Here is a 12,182-nt window from a genome sequence, read left to right as displayed (position 1 = left end):
CCTGTACCACAATCAAGGTAATTAACATGTCTGTCATCTCCGAAAGTTTCCTTGTACCCCTCCAGTTTATTTCTTTTGTGGAGAGAACATGTAACATGGGATCTGCCCTCTTTTTATAGGTACAGTCGGCCCTCCATATCTGCAATTTCTGCATCTGCAGATTCAACCAACCTCGGTCTGAAAATATTGGGGAAAAAAAACAATAAAAATAATACAAATAAAAAATAATATAGTATAAGAACTATTTACATAGTATTTACATTGTATTGGGTATTATAAACAATCTAGAGATGGCTTAAAGACTATGGGAGGGTGTGCACATGGCACACCACTTTATATCAGGGACTTGAGTAGCTGCAGATTTTGGTGTCCTGGTGGGGAGGAGGGGGGAAGTCTTGGAACTAATCCCCCATGGATACTGAGGGATGATTATACTTTTTCTGCATGACTTGCAGGTTATTTTTCTTCACAGATAAAATAAATCTAAGAATTAAACTTTTTGTTCAATTTAGCTGAAATTTCCAAGCCAGATTTTGAAGGTGCAGCCTGGTTTCTCATTGCTGCTTATAATAAAATGGAAGTGGAAAAGAGACGAATTGAAAAGGAAACTATTAAGCCACAGACATCAGCACTTGATAGTTTGGAAGATTCTCGGCTATCCAGATTGCAAAGGATATTAAAATTAGGCTGTCCACTGTGGGGAAAGGTGCTCTAGAGAGAGGGTCAAGGGAATGGCTGGACAGCCGTTTGCTAAGGGGATTATGTGTGTGACTCATGGATCCAATCAGCCATGTCAGCAGAAGCCAGGAATAAGAATGGGGTTATCCTCGAAAATTCCATGGAGGCCTCTCTTGTCTAATGACCTGGATCCTCTAACATACACAGGAGACCCACTAGGCTTATGAAAATGTTGTATCGGCACAAACACTACCAGCTTGGACAGAATGAGGACAGAGACAGGATGAGACGAAGGAAGGCTGTTAGACTTCTGGAATTCTACAGGAAGAAAACAGGCTGATAGAGCTACTTGGCTGAAAACATATACTATTGTTCAAGGAAAAGGAAAACAATCCCTAGGGGAGAGCCTTGAGCCCAGAAGCAGAAGCCGGCAGAACTGTGAGCCCAGAGTGGAGCACTGGACCACAGAGTATTATTCTTAGGCTCTGAAATATAATGGAGTTTGATCTGCTGGATTTCAAACTAGCTTGGGTCTTGTGGCCCCTTTATTCCTTCCAGTTTCTCCTTTGTGGAATGAGAATGTCTATCCTATGCTTGTCCCATCACTGTATTTTAGAAGCAGATAACTTGTTTTTTAGTTTCACAGGTCTACAGATGAATGGAGATTTTGCCCACAGATGGATCACACCCAGAGGCTCAGCCATATCTGATTCAGATGATTTAGATGATGAAACTTGGTACTGTTGAGCTGAAGATATTTAAATGGGATTTTGGACTTAGATTTGACACTATAGTGGGTTGAGAATTTTAGAGATGTTGGGATAGGGTACACATGGGATGGAGGACCATGTTTTGGGGTCAGAGGGTGGGCTGAGTAGTGGTTCCCCAAAAGATAAATCTGTGTCTCAAAACCTGTGAATGTGACCTAGTTAGGAAAAAAAAAAACTTTACACATGTAATTAATGTAAAGATCTAGAGATGAAGAGATCATCCTAGATTACATGGGTTGACCTTAAATCCAATAATCTGCACCTTTCTGGAGACACACAAGGGAGATTTGAAAACCAAATGAAGTGAAGGCCACATGAAGATGGAGGCAGAGACTGGAGTGATGAAACCATGAACCAGCATGTGGCAAGAACCACCAGAAGCTAGAAGAAGCAAGGAATGGAATCTCTTCTAAAGCTTCTGAAAGGAGCACGGCCCTGCCAACACCTTGATTTCAGACTTCTGCAGGCTGTGTGAGAATAAATTTCTGTTGCCTTAAGTTAGAAAGTTCGTGTTAGGAAGTTAGAAATTTGTTACAATAACTAGTAAAAGGTTATCAGTCCATAATACAGGTACTATCATTTAAAAACAAACTTTTCTATTTGATAGACGTTAACAAATCTATACAGTGATGCCCCATAGAATGGTTATTTTGGTCAATGACGAACTGTATATAAGACAGTGGCCCAGTAAGATTACAATACCACATTTTTACTGTACCTTTTCTACACAAATATTTACCATTGTGTTACAGTTGCCTGCAGTATTCAGTATAGTCACGTGCTGTGCAGGTTTGTAGCCTAGGAGCAACGGGCCATACCACATATCCTGGGTGTGTAGTTGGCTCTACCATCTAGGTTTGTGTCTGTGTACTCTATGATGTTTGCACAACCATGAAATGGTGAAAGACACATTCTCAGAGTATATCCTTATTGTTGAGTGACACATGACTGTATAGTGTCTATACATATAGTGTATAGTCAGTATACATATAGTGTATGTACAGTAGTTACATCTGTGCTTAGAGCTGGTACTGACTTTTAAAATATGTTTAATAGGTATTTTTATCTCTATTTTCACAAATTGCCTGTTATAATCCTTTGCCCAGTTTTATATTATAGTATTCATTTTTTAATTGATTTTTTAAGATCCCATAATAGACTGAAGTTATTTTTACTTCAAATTTTAAATTTTTTCTCTAGGCTGTCATTTGTCCTTCTCTTTTAAAAATATTTTTTGTATAAATAGATGTAAAACTATGTAGTCAAATTTATCAATCTTTTATTTAATGGTTTTGAATTTTGAGATCATACTGAGAAGAATCTCAGGCTTTTCAATGCTCAAAACTACAAAAAATATTTGCCTGTCCTTTTTTTTAGTACTTCCAAGGCTTCATCTATTTCAGTTAAACCTTAATCTCTATGGGGTTAAACCTTAACCTATAGGAGGTTAATCTAACTGTATATTTTTTTCCAAATGATAACTCTCCTTCCCCAAACCAGTTAGTAAATAACTCATTTCTGGTTACCTATGTATGAAATGCTGCTTTTATAAATTTAATATGCTTGTATTTTCTATTTTTATCCTACTGAGCTATAACATATTTAAATATATGATGGGGCAAATCATCCTCTCCTGAATGCTTCTGTTTCAATTTATTTTTTATTAGTTTCACATGCCCATAATTCTCCAAATAAACTTTAAAAATATTTTGCAAGTCTTCATAATTCTTGTTGGGATTTTAATTGAAATTATATTAAATTTGTAGATTACTCTTGGGAGAACTGACATCTCTAAAATATAAAGGCTTCCTCCATTTGTTGTAGTATTTCTATTTAGATTTTATCCTAGGTATTGCAGACTCTTTATTGATGCTGTAAATGAAATCTTAATTACATTTTCTATGAAGATTATAGGAAAGCTAGGAATAGTAGTAGAAACAACAATAAGAGGAAATATTATGTTGGACTGTGTAACAGGTAGTATTATGAAATTTTATATATAATAATTTATTTCATATGCATAACAATCCCCATTTTTACACATGAGGAAACTGAGGCACAAATATAGACTTGCCCAAGTTTGCATAACTGATAGTAGGGCCTGAATTAGAATCTAAGCAATGTGGCTCCAGAGTTAGTGGTTTTTATATATGTTACTTTGTAACTATGTATTTGCTGGACTCTTGTAACAGTTTTAATTGATTTTCAGTGGATTCTTCTACATTTTCCAGGAAGAGAATACTATGAACAACAATGACTAATAATTTTGTCCCCTTTTTTCAACATTATTTTTCCCCTAATTTATTGAATAGGCAAATAGTTCCCTAATACTCAATAACTGTGCATCCTTTCTATTGTAAGGCACTGATGGTCACTGTATTTGGCAAGTGTTTTGCATGTGATCAATGTGTCTTCAGTTGTTTATCCCTTGCTCCTTCTCTCTTCTTGGCTAACTCAGGCCTTCATCATTTTCACCAACTCCTGAATGAGGCCAAGCTTGACTGGCCTAGAAAAGACTGCTGATTTGCTTGGGTTCAGCAACTTCCAAATTAAATCACAGCACTCTATTACAGCACCCGTCATATCTCCACACATCTGCTGGACACTTGGCAGAGTCCCTTTGAGTGGGGTGGTGTGGCTACCTCTTACTCCTCTGCCTACTGTTTTCTCCTGTCAGACTCTATAGTGCTGCAAACATGCCTTCATTTTAACTCTATCTCAATTTCTTTCTGTAATTCATTCACTTAAGGTGCACGAGGAAGATACATTTTTGCCCTGTGTTTTTTTGCAGAACTAGCTTTCTGTCCAGACTGCTTTGTTTCTGCGATTTTCATTAATTCCACACATACTGCATCCGACAGAATTACTGCTGTGTTTGTTGACAGGCCCCTCTGGCCTCCAAATATCAAATGCATGATGTCCCTATCAAACTTGACACCTGTTTTTCATTCCCAGACATTGATTTTCCACCCACTAGCCAACATATTTCATAGAAAAAGCTGTTAGCACTATCTGCAAAGTATTGATTGCAGCAATACTGAAATCTCTACCTGAAAATCTACAGCCTTAATTTCCAGTAGGTTATATCAGTTATCTTCAAGTGGGTGAAGATTTAAGAGTGTGACCAGCATGTGCTAACTAAAGTGTTTACTACCGAATAGCCTATACAACATGAAACTTACACTGAAATTGCAAAGACAGAAATAAATATTAAGTAATTGCTTAAGTTTCTCAAAGATCAAATGAATGGGCAACTGTTTTCCAAGGAGGGAGTAAAATACAAACAAGCGCACACTCTTCCAAAAATGGAGAAAAAGATCCAAAGTACAAAGAAAACACAAGTATTCAATGTTGAAATTTAGGAAAATTTTGGGTAGTACACAGGCATTTTATTCTACCATTAACGGTAGAAACTCATCTTTTGTGAGATTTTATGACACAGAATTTGTGATTTTTTATATAAAACATATAAAGAATCTTTCTAAAGTTTAATAACTATCTCATTCATCAATCAACATACTGAGGACCTACTGTGTACCTGTCACCGTATCAAGAATCTCAGTTGAATCGCCTCATGTTGTCTTTGGATTACCTGTAAAGTTGATGCTACTTCACATACATTTTGAGAGAAGACACCTCATTTGTGGGATCCCATCTGTGCTCTACACAGAACAGACAAAAAGTTTTCAATAATCGCATTGAAAGAACTTAATATTTCAAAATGTTTTATACTAAAATAGACAGATGAACTTCAAAATAAGCCCAAGGTCCACAGGCTATTACTATTGGACTAAGACGAGCTAAGAAATGCCACTAACACAGTCACTTTGACATAGTATTCCTTATGCGTGGTTTTGAGCAAATTCTCACACTGACGGACCATGATGAGGGAAGAACTATTGGACACTCCCTTGAAGTCATGTTGAGAAACCACTGTTTCAGGGCCTAGGCTTTCAAATCACTTTCCACTCCATTCTGCCTATAGCAACAATTACTTGTTACCCAGGTTAAGGCATCAAACTATGTTCGGTGCTGCTGGGAAAATTAAAGACGTATAAGGTACAACTTTTATGCTCAAAAAGTGTCTTCTTTTATGGTGAGCATGAATGTAATCTACATGGACTATGTGAATAAAGATGGCATATGATGTCCACACTGTATTGTACAAAGCATATGCAGTATCTTCCTTGAAGGTTCTGAGAAGAGAGACATAACACAGATTGGCATTGACTTGTGTGCGCTTTTTAAAGACGGTGGCACCTGTGCTCTTGCTTAAAGGAATGGATTGGTCTGTGCTGTTCGCTTCGCAGGGAAAAAGAAGGAACACTTCTTGGCAAGGATAACATCACTAGCAAAAGGCTGCGGTGCACAGAATGCAACTGGATCACAGGGCCGAGGCATGCAGACATGCCACCTCAGCCACACGGATGGTCAGATTACACAGGGGGCAGGAAAGTTTCAATCTCATCCTGTGGACATTGGGAAGACATCAGGAGGAAAACACTCAATTCAGCCAGTATTTCCTGCAGGCTCACTGTGTGCCAGGCACTATACTGATGCTGGAGATACTAAACTGAATAAGTGTGTAAGACAGAATCTCTACTCTCGAGGAGCTCACATTGGTGAGGAAGACTGACATGTAAACTGCTGAGAATGACAGATGTTTATCAGGACAGTGATAGAGGCATATACAAGATACAAAAGAGTACATAGAGGGAAGGAAGGAATTCTTAGTAGGGATGTGGGGGGATGGTGGCAGGGAGCCAGTGCAGGATGGTTTCCCAAAAGAGGTGACACTCCAGCTAAGACTAGAAGAGTAAACAGAAAGTGGCCAAGCAAGCATGAGGAGAGGGCACTCCAGGCAGGTCAGATGTGGGGGAGGGGCACTCCAGGCAGGACAGGTGTGGGGGAGACACTCCAGGTAGGACAGGTGGGGGAGGGGCACTCCAGGCAGGACAGGTAGGGGAGGGGCACTCCAGACAGGACAGGTGTGGGGGAGGCACTCCAGGCAGGACAGGTGGGGGAGGGGCGCTCCAGGCACGACAGGTGTGGAGGAGGGACACTCCAGGCAGGACAGGTATGGGGAAGGGGCACTGATGGCAGGACAGGTGTGGGGGAGGCACTCCAGGCAGGACAGGTAGGGGAGGGGCAATCCAGGCAGGACAGGTGTGGGGGAGGCACTGCAGGCAGGACAGGTGGGGGAGGGGCACTCCAGGCAGGACAGGTGGGGGAGGGTCACTCCAGGCAGGACAGGTATGAGGGAGGGAACTCCAGGCAGGCAGGTATGTCAGGGTGGTCAAACTGACCTTGAGGTGAGAGAACCCATATGAATGAACCAGACAGGAAGTTACCGCAGCCTCCATGTAGGATATACAGGCAGTAAGCCATTGCATAGGGAAAGCCCAGCCCTGGTGTTGGTGAGAAAGAGAATGAAAGACCTACACATTCATTTCCTGAGGGATTCAGTGGGATTAGAATGCTCTACAAGTAAAAATCAAGGAGTATAAATTAAAAGTCATTGACCTTGCCAGCATTTGAGATGTTATTGCCAATATTAAAGGGCACAGTGGTGAAGGAGACACTGTCATGACTACATTCATGATCTTCTTTGCACTTCATCTTCGTCGTCGTGCTCTCTTGGTAAATGCTATTGTTATTCAGCCAGCTGATGTGCTAGCAAGGCAGAAATGCGCTCTTCTTTTACCCAGACTACTACAATGACCCCCTAACTCCAGTGTCTGATACAGTAAGTATTTAATAAATATTAGCTTAAATAATGAATAATTTATTGATTAAGGCCACTGCTTAGTCGGGCTCTGGGAGGCAGCATAGAAAGTATTACACATATGGTTTACACATATGGTTTACACATATGGTTTACACATATGGTTTTAATGGGCAAGTTCTGGACAACAGTTCATACTGAAAATGCCCATGAATTAAAAACATGCTGAAGGTGCTATCTCTAAATATAAAAATACACATATTGCATCTACATTTATTTAATAAATTTTCCGGGAGTGAGACTAAGGGTCCAAGCATTATGCTAGTATCCACTTGATCCTCTCCAGAAAGAAAAATCAGGTTATCAGATTAGGGATCTACATACCTAAGAATGATCATCAGGATGGATAATCAGACTGGAAGGTGTTTAGAAAGCAACAATGGGCTGGGCACGGTGGTGCACACCTGTATTCCCAGCACTTTGGGAGACCAAGGTGGGAGGATCACTTGTGGCCAGGAGTTCAAGACCAGTCTGGCCAACATGGCGAAACCCCATCTCTACTAAAAGTAAAAAATTAGCCTGGTGTGGCGGTACGTGCCAGTAATCCCAGCTACTTGGGAAGCTGAAGCAGGAGAACGGCTTGAGCCCGGGAGGCGGAGGTTGTTGTGAACCCAGATTGTTATCACTGCACTCTAGCCTGGGTGACAGAGCGAGACCCTGTCTCAAAAAAAACAAAAAAAAGAAAGAAACAATGAACGGCCATGTGCATAAAGACAACCAACCAGGGGACAGTGATAGGAGATAACAGAGAAGGGATGGGGTAGACAGAGGCGTGGAGAAGAGACAGAAGACAGGGGTTGGGGCTAGAGATGGAAGAAATCGCTAACAGATGAAAAGTGACCCAGTGATAAATTCTACTTCTTTATTTGCAATTTTTTTTAAATATAAGACTTGTCTTTGTATCTAGTCAATCGTTTTTCTAAAACCGCAGTAAATTGATAGTTTTTCACTTGGCTCTTCTTTATCTAATCTTCAATACTAATTCAGAAATTATGCTCTTCTCTTAAAATCAACTTTTAAAGGCTAAGGGTCTTCCTGTTCTATGTTGGTTTGTTATTTTGCCACGTGGGAAGTCTCTTTAACATCTGACTGATAAACAAGTACTTTTATACACATATATATTTGGCTATGCAATATGTTAGCAGAAATGGGCAGAATCTGATTAAGTAGAAATCTCAAATGACTTATGAAGGTTATTACCCTACAAGTGTACACATTTCCATATAAAATAGATTCTAGGAGGAATGTAAAATCCTAATTACTCTCATATGCTAAAGCAGCAAAGACTTCTATTATTTTAAGGGATACGTTTCTCATTCTGGAATAAGAATTAAATATCAGGCCATCTCACTAAGTAAAAATTGAATGCAACTAGGATCATGAAATAATTGTCAAACTTATTTATGTTAAGATAATAAAAAGATTGAATTATATATCACTGAAATCCTGATAGGCTAATCCTTAAGTGCATAAATCAAGACTTAATTAACTTTTACAGTATTTTATAGTTCTTCATTAGAAGTGAATTTTGTTTTATGATGAAGGAATGAGTATTTTCAAACTTGGGGAAATGCTCTTTATTTCATACACACAATATAGAAGAATATAAGCCAGTAAAAATGGATATCTGTGTCCTAATAAATATTAATAACTTGGGTATCCAATATCTATATTTTAAAGATTCTTTGACAGATAAAATGGTTTATGAATAAATATATCACTAGCTCCAGAAGTTAATGCCCTATTGTACAAGACCACACCAAATGAGTCATCTGTTTTTAAAAAATGACAAGCTTTGTTCTATTTTAAGCATTATTATTATTTTTTTTGAGATGGAGTCTCACTCTGTCGCCCAGGCTGGAGTGCCGTGGCATGATCTTGGCTCACTGAAACCTCCACCTCCCGGGTTAAAGTGATTCTCCTGCCTCAGCCTCCCGAGTAGCTGGGACTACAGGCATGTGCCACCACACCTGGCTAATTTTTTGTATTTTTAGTAGAGATGGGGTTTCACCATGTTGGCCAGGCTGGTCTTGAACTCCTGATCTCAAGTGATCCACCCACCTTGGCCTCCGAAAGTGTTGGGATTACAAGCGTGAGCCATAGCGCCTGGCTTAAGCATATTAATGTTTGCAAATATGATAATAACTGAAATACTGTTGAAATAATATACTACATACTAGGATTCAGCATTAAGTAAACAAAATTGCTATTATTGTTCAACACACTTCTCTTGAGACTCTTAATACTGTGATTTTTATCCCAATTTCTTTTTTTTTTTTTGAACTCTTAATATTATTTTACATTAAAAAAATTTATTTTTGTCTCCAAGTGTGCTGTTTCTTCCCTGAGATTGGAGGAAGGAGCCAACTGTACTCTCGGCTTCTCTTCCCCCTGGAGAGGAGGTGAGACGAGAAAGGGCTTCTCGGGCCTATGCCCTTGCACTCCATACCAACCAGTGCCAGCTTTGAAAGGTGAGGCTTCAGTTCTCCCCTGCCAGTGGGATAAGAAGGAGCCACAGTATTCAACCTCAATAAAACACTTCCCCAGCTATCAGCAGGACCGCAGGGTCAGAGCTGGCTATTGTTTCCATCAAGAACAGAGCAGAGGCCAAGCTCCGTGGTATACATGTGTAATCTCAGCACTTTAGGAGGCCGAAGTGAGGCCGAGACAGGAGGATTGCTTGAGCTCAGGCAGTTGGATCACTTGAAACCAGCCTGGGCAACATGCCAAAACCCTGTCTTTACAAAACACACACACACTCTCTATACATAGAGAGAGAGACTCTCACTCTTAGCCCAGGCTGGAGTACAGTGGTGTGATCTCAGCTCACTGCAACCTCCACCTCCAGGGTTCAAGCAATTCTCCTGCCTCAGCCTCCCCAGGACCTGGGACCACAGGTGCCTGCCACCACGCCCAGCCAATTTTTTTGTATTTTTAGCAGAGACGGGGCTTCGCCACGTTGGTCAGGCTGGTCTCAAACTCCTGACCTCACCTTGGCCTCCCAAAGTGCTGGGACTACAGGCGTGAGCCACCGCGCCCAGCACAGGTTGTCATTTTCAAGTGTTCCCTTTCAGTTTATTGGTGGCCAAGGGAAAAGCCAAAGCAGATGATGGATAATTAAGAAGGTGGGGCTTTAGAACACAAAGCTTGCCAGAACTCTAGCGTGGGTGGAACTTGATTGTATTGAGTCACTATAAGTGGACAAGGAAGGAGCTTCTGGTAGGTGAAGGGGGTATAGCTCAGCGGTAGAGCATTTGACTGCAGATCAAGAGGTCCCCGGTTCAAATCCGGGTGCCCCCTTCCCGGATGTTGTCTCATTTAGAAGTAAATACTGTCAGCTACAATGTCACCAAAAAAGACAAAGGAATTTTCAACTTGCTCTTGTGCTAATAAAAGTTCCTCCCACATTCCAGCTGACCATTTGGACAAAAAGCCCCTTCAGGACCTCCGTTGTCTTCCATTAAGACCAAGTACCTGAGAAGATTCTAAATCTATGAGTAAGTCTGAGAGCTGTGAACACAATTTGGCCATCGGGTGTGTGTTGGAGTATATATAAAAATGTTCCTTCAACATATACTTTTGAAAAGCTCCCTTGAATTAAAACATGAAAGAAGGCCCAGGCGCAGTGGCTCACGCCTATAATCCCAGCACTTTAGGAGGACGAGGTGGGTGGATCACTTGAGTTCAGGAGTTCAAGACCAGCCTGAACCACGTGGCAAAACCCCGTCTCTACTAAAAACACAAAAATTAGCCAGGCGTGATAGTGCGCGCCTGCAATCCCCGCCACTTGGGAGGCTGAGGCAGGAGAATCTCCCGAACCCAGGAGGTGGAGGCTGCAGTGAGCCAAGATCATGTCACTGCACTCCAGCCAGGGTGACAGAGAGAGACTCTGTCTCAAAAAAAAAAAAAACCTCTTTGATGACATCCTTTGCCATGGTCTTTAACGCTATGCAACCGCAACTAACCACTTTATGGGGTTTTCTCTTTGTCAGTTTTACAGTGGCCCACCCTTTACCCTAGTTTCTTGTCATCAACCTTAATTAGGGTGATCTGGTGTTCAGCACCAAGGGTCTTCACCAGCCACATAGGCAGGCTCATCACAGTTGGGGGCAGCACACAAGGACGGGCCCGGAGCTTGTCTAAGGCTTTGGCAGCTTCTCGAATTCCACGTGCTAGGCCATCGTGGATGAGGGCAGCCTTTGGGACCTTTTGTAAAGCAGTATTAAGGTCCATGACACCTCCAGCAGTGATGCCTTCCTGGGCCATGGCGGTGGGCTAGCGAGGAAGCTGATTCTTTTTTTTTTTTTTTTTTTTTAAAGTACAAACAAAAAGATGTATATCAAACATATTAGGAAGGTTGCATATGGGAAGACGAGGAATAGAAATAGGAGGTGGGAATTAAAGAAAATAAATGAGAGAGGGACTTTGTATGGATCAATGATAATAACTCAATCCTCTATTTGACAAGTAAGAAGAAGAAGGAAGAGGAAGAAAAAGAGAGTGGGATAAAGGATCAGAAAGGGAGGAAAAGAGAAAAAATTAGAGTATGACTCCAGGGTAGACCTGTTTTGTTGTCGCTTGGTTGGTTGGTTGATTTGTCTGTTGTATTTTTCATATGTTTCACCATGTTGGCCAGGCTGGTCTCGAACTCCTAGCCTCAAGTGATCAACCCGCCTCGGCCTCCCAGAGTACTGGGACTACAGGCGTAAGCCCCCACGTCCAGCCCCCACATTGCTTCTGGCCTCTGTGGTAGACCTCCCAGACGGGGTGGCCGGGCAGAGGCGCTCCCCACATATCAGACGGGGCGGCCAGGCAGAGGCGCTCCTCACTTCCCAGATGGGGCGGCGGGGCAGAGACGCTCCTCACTTCCTAGACGGGGTGGCAGCTGGGCAGAGGGGCTCCTCACTTCCCAGACGGGGCGGCCACGCAGAGGCGCTCCTCACGTCCCA

The 12,182-nt window shown here is 41.6% G+C and overlaps 1 protein-coding gene and 1 non-coding gene across 19 annotated transcripts in view; one reads left to right on the top strand and one right to left on the bottom strand.

Moving 5' to 3' along the window:
- PTPRM (protein tyrosine phosphatase receptor type M) overlaps positions 1-12,182 on the bottom strand; it is an 834,094-nt gene that overhangs the window by 362,778 nt on the left and 459,134 nt on the right. The window lies entirely within an intron of this gene.
- TRNAC-GCA (transfer RNA cysteine (anticodon GCA)) lies at positions 10,462-10,533 on the top strand. Its single transcript has one exon. It is a non-coding gene; the product is annotated as a tRNA-Cys (tRNA).

The sequence above is a fragment of the Symphalangus syndactylus genome, chromosome 1 (genome assembly GCF_028878055.3).
Source record: "Symphalangus syndactylus isolate Jambi chromosome 1, NHGRI_mSymSyn1-v2.1_pri, whole genome shotgun sequence".
Classification (NCBI taxonomy): Eukaryota; Metazoa; Chordata; class Mammalia; order Primates; family Hylobatidae; genus Symphalangus; species Symphalangus syndactylus.
The sequence above is the reverse complement of the archived record's forward strand: the minus strand, read 5'-3'. Positions and strand labels throughout refer to the sequence as shown.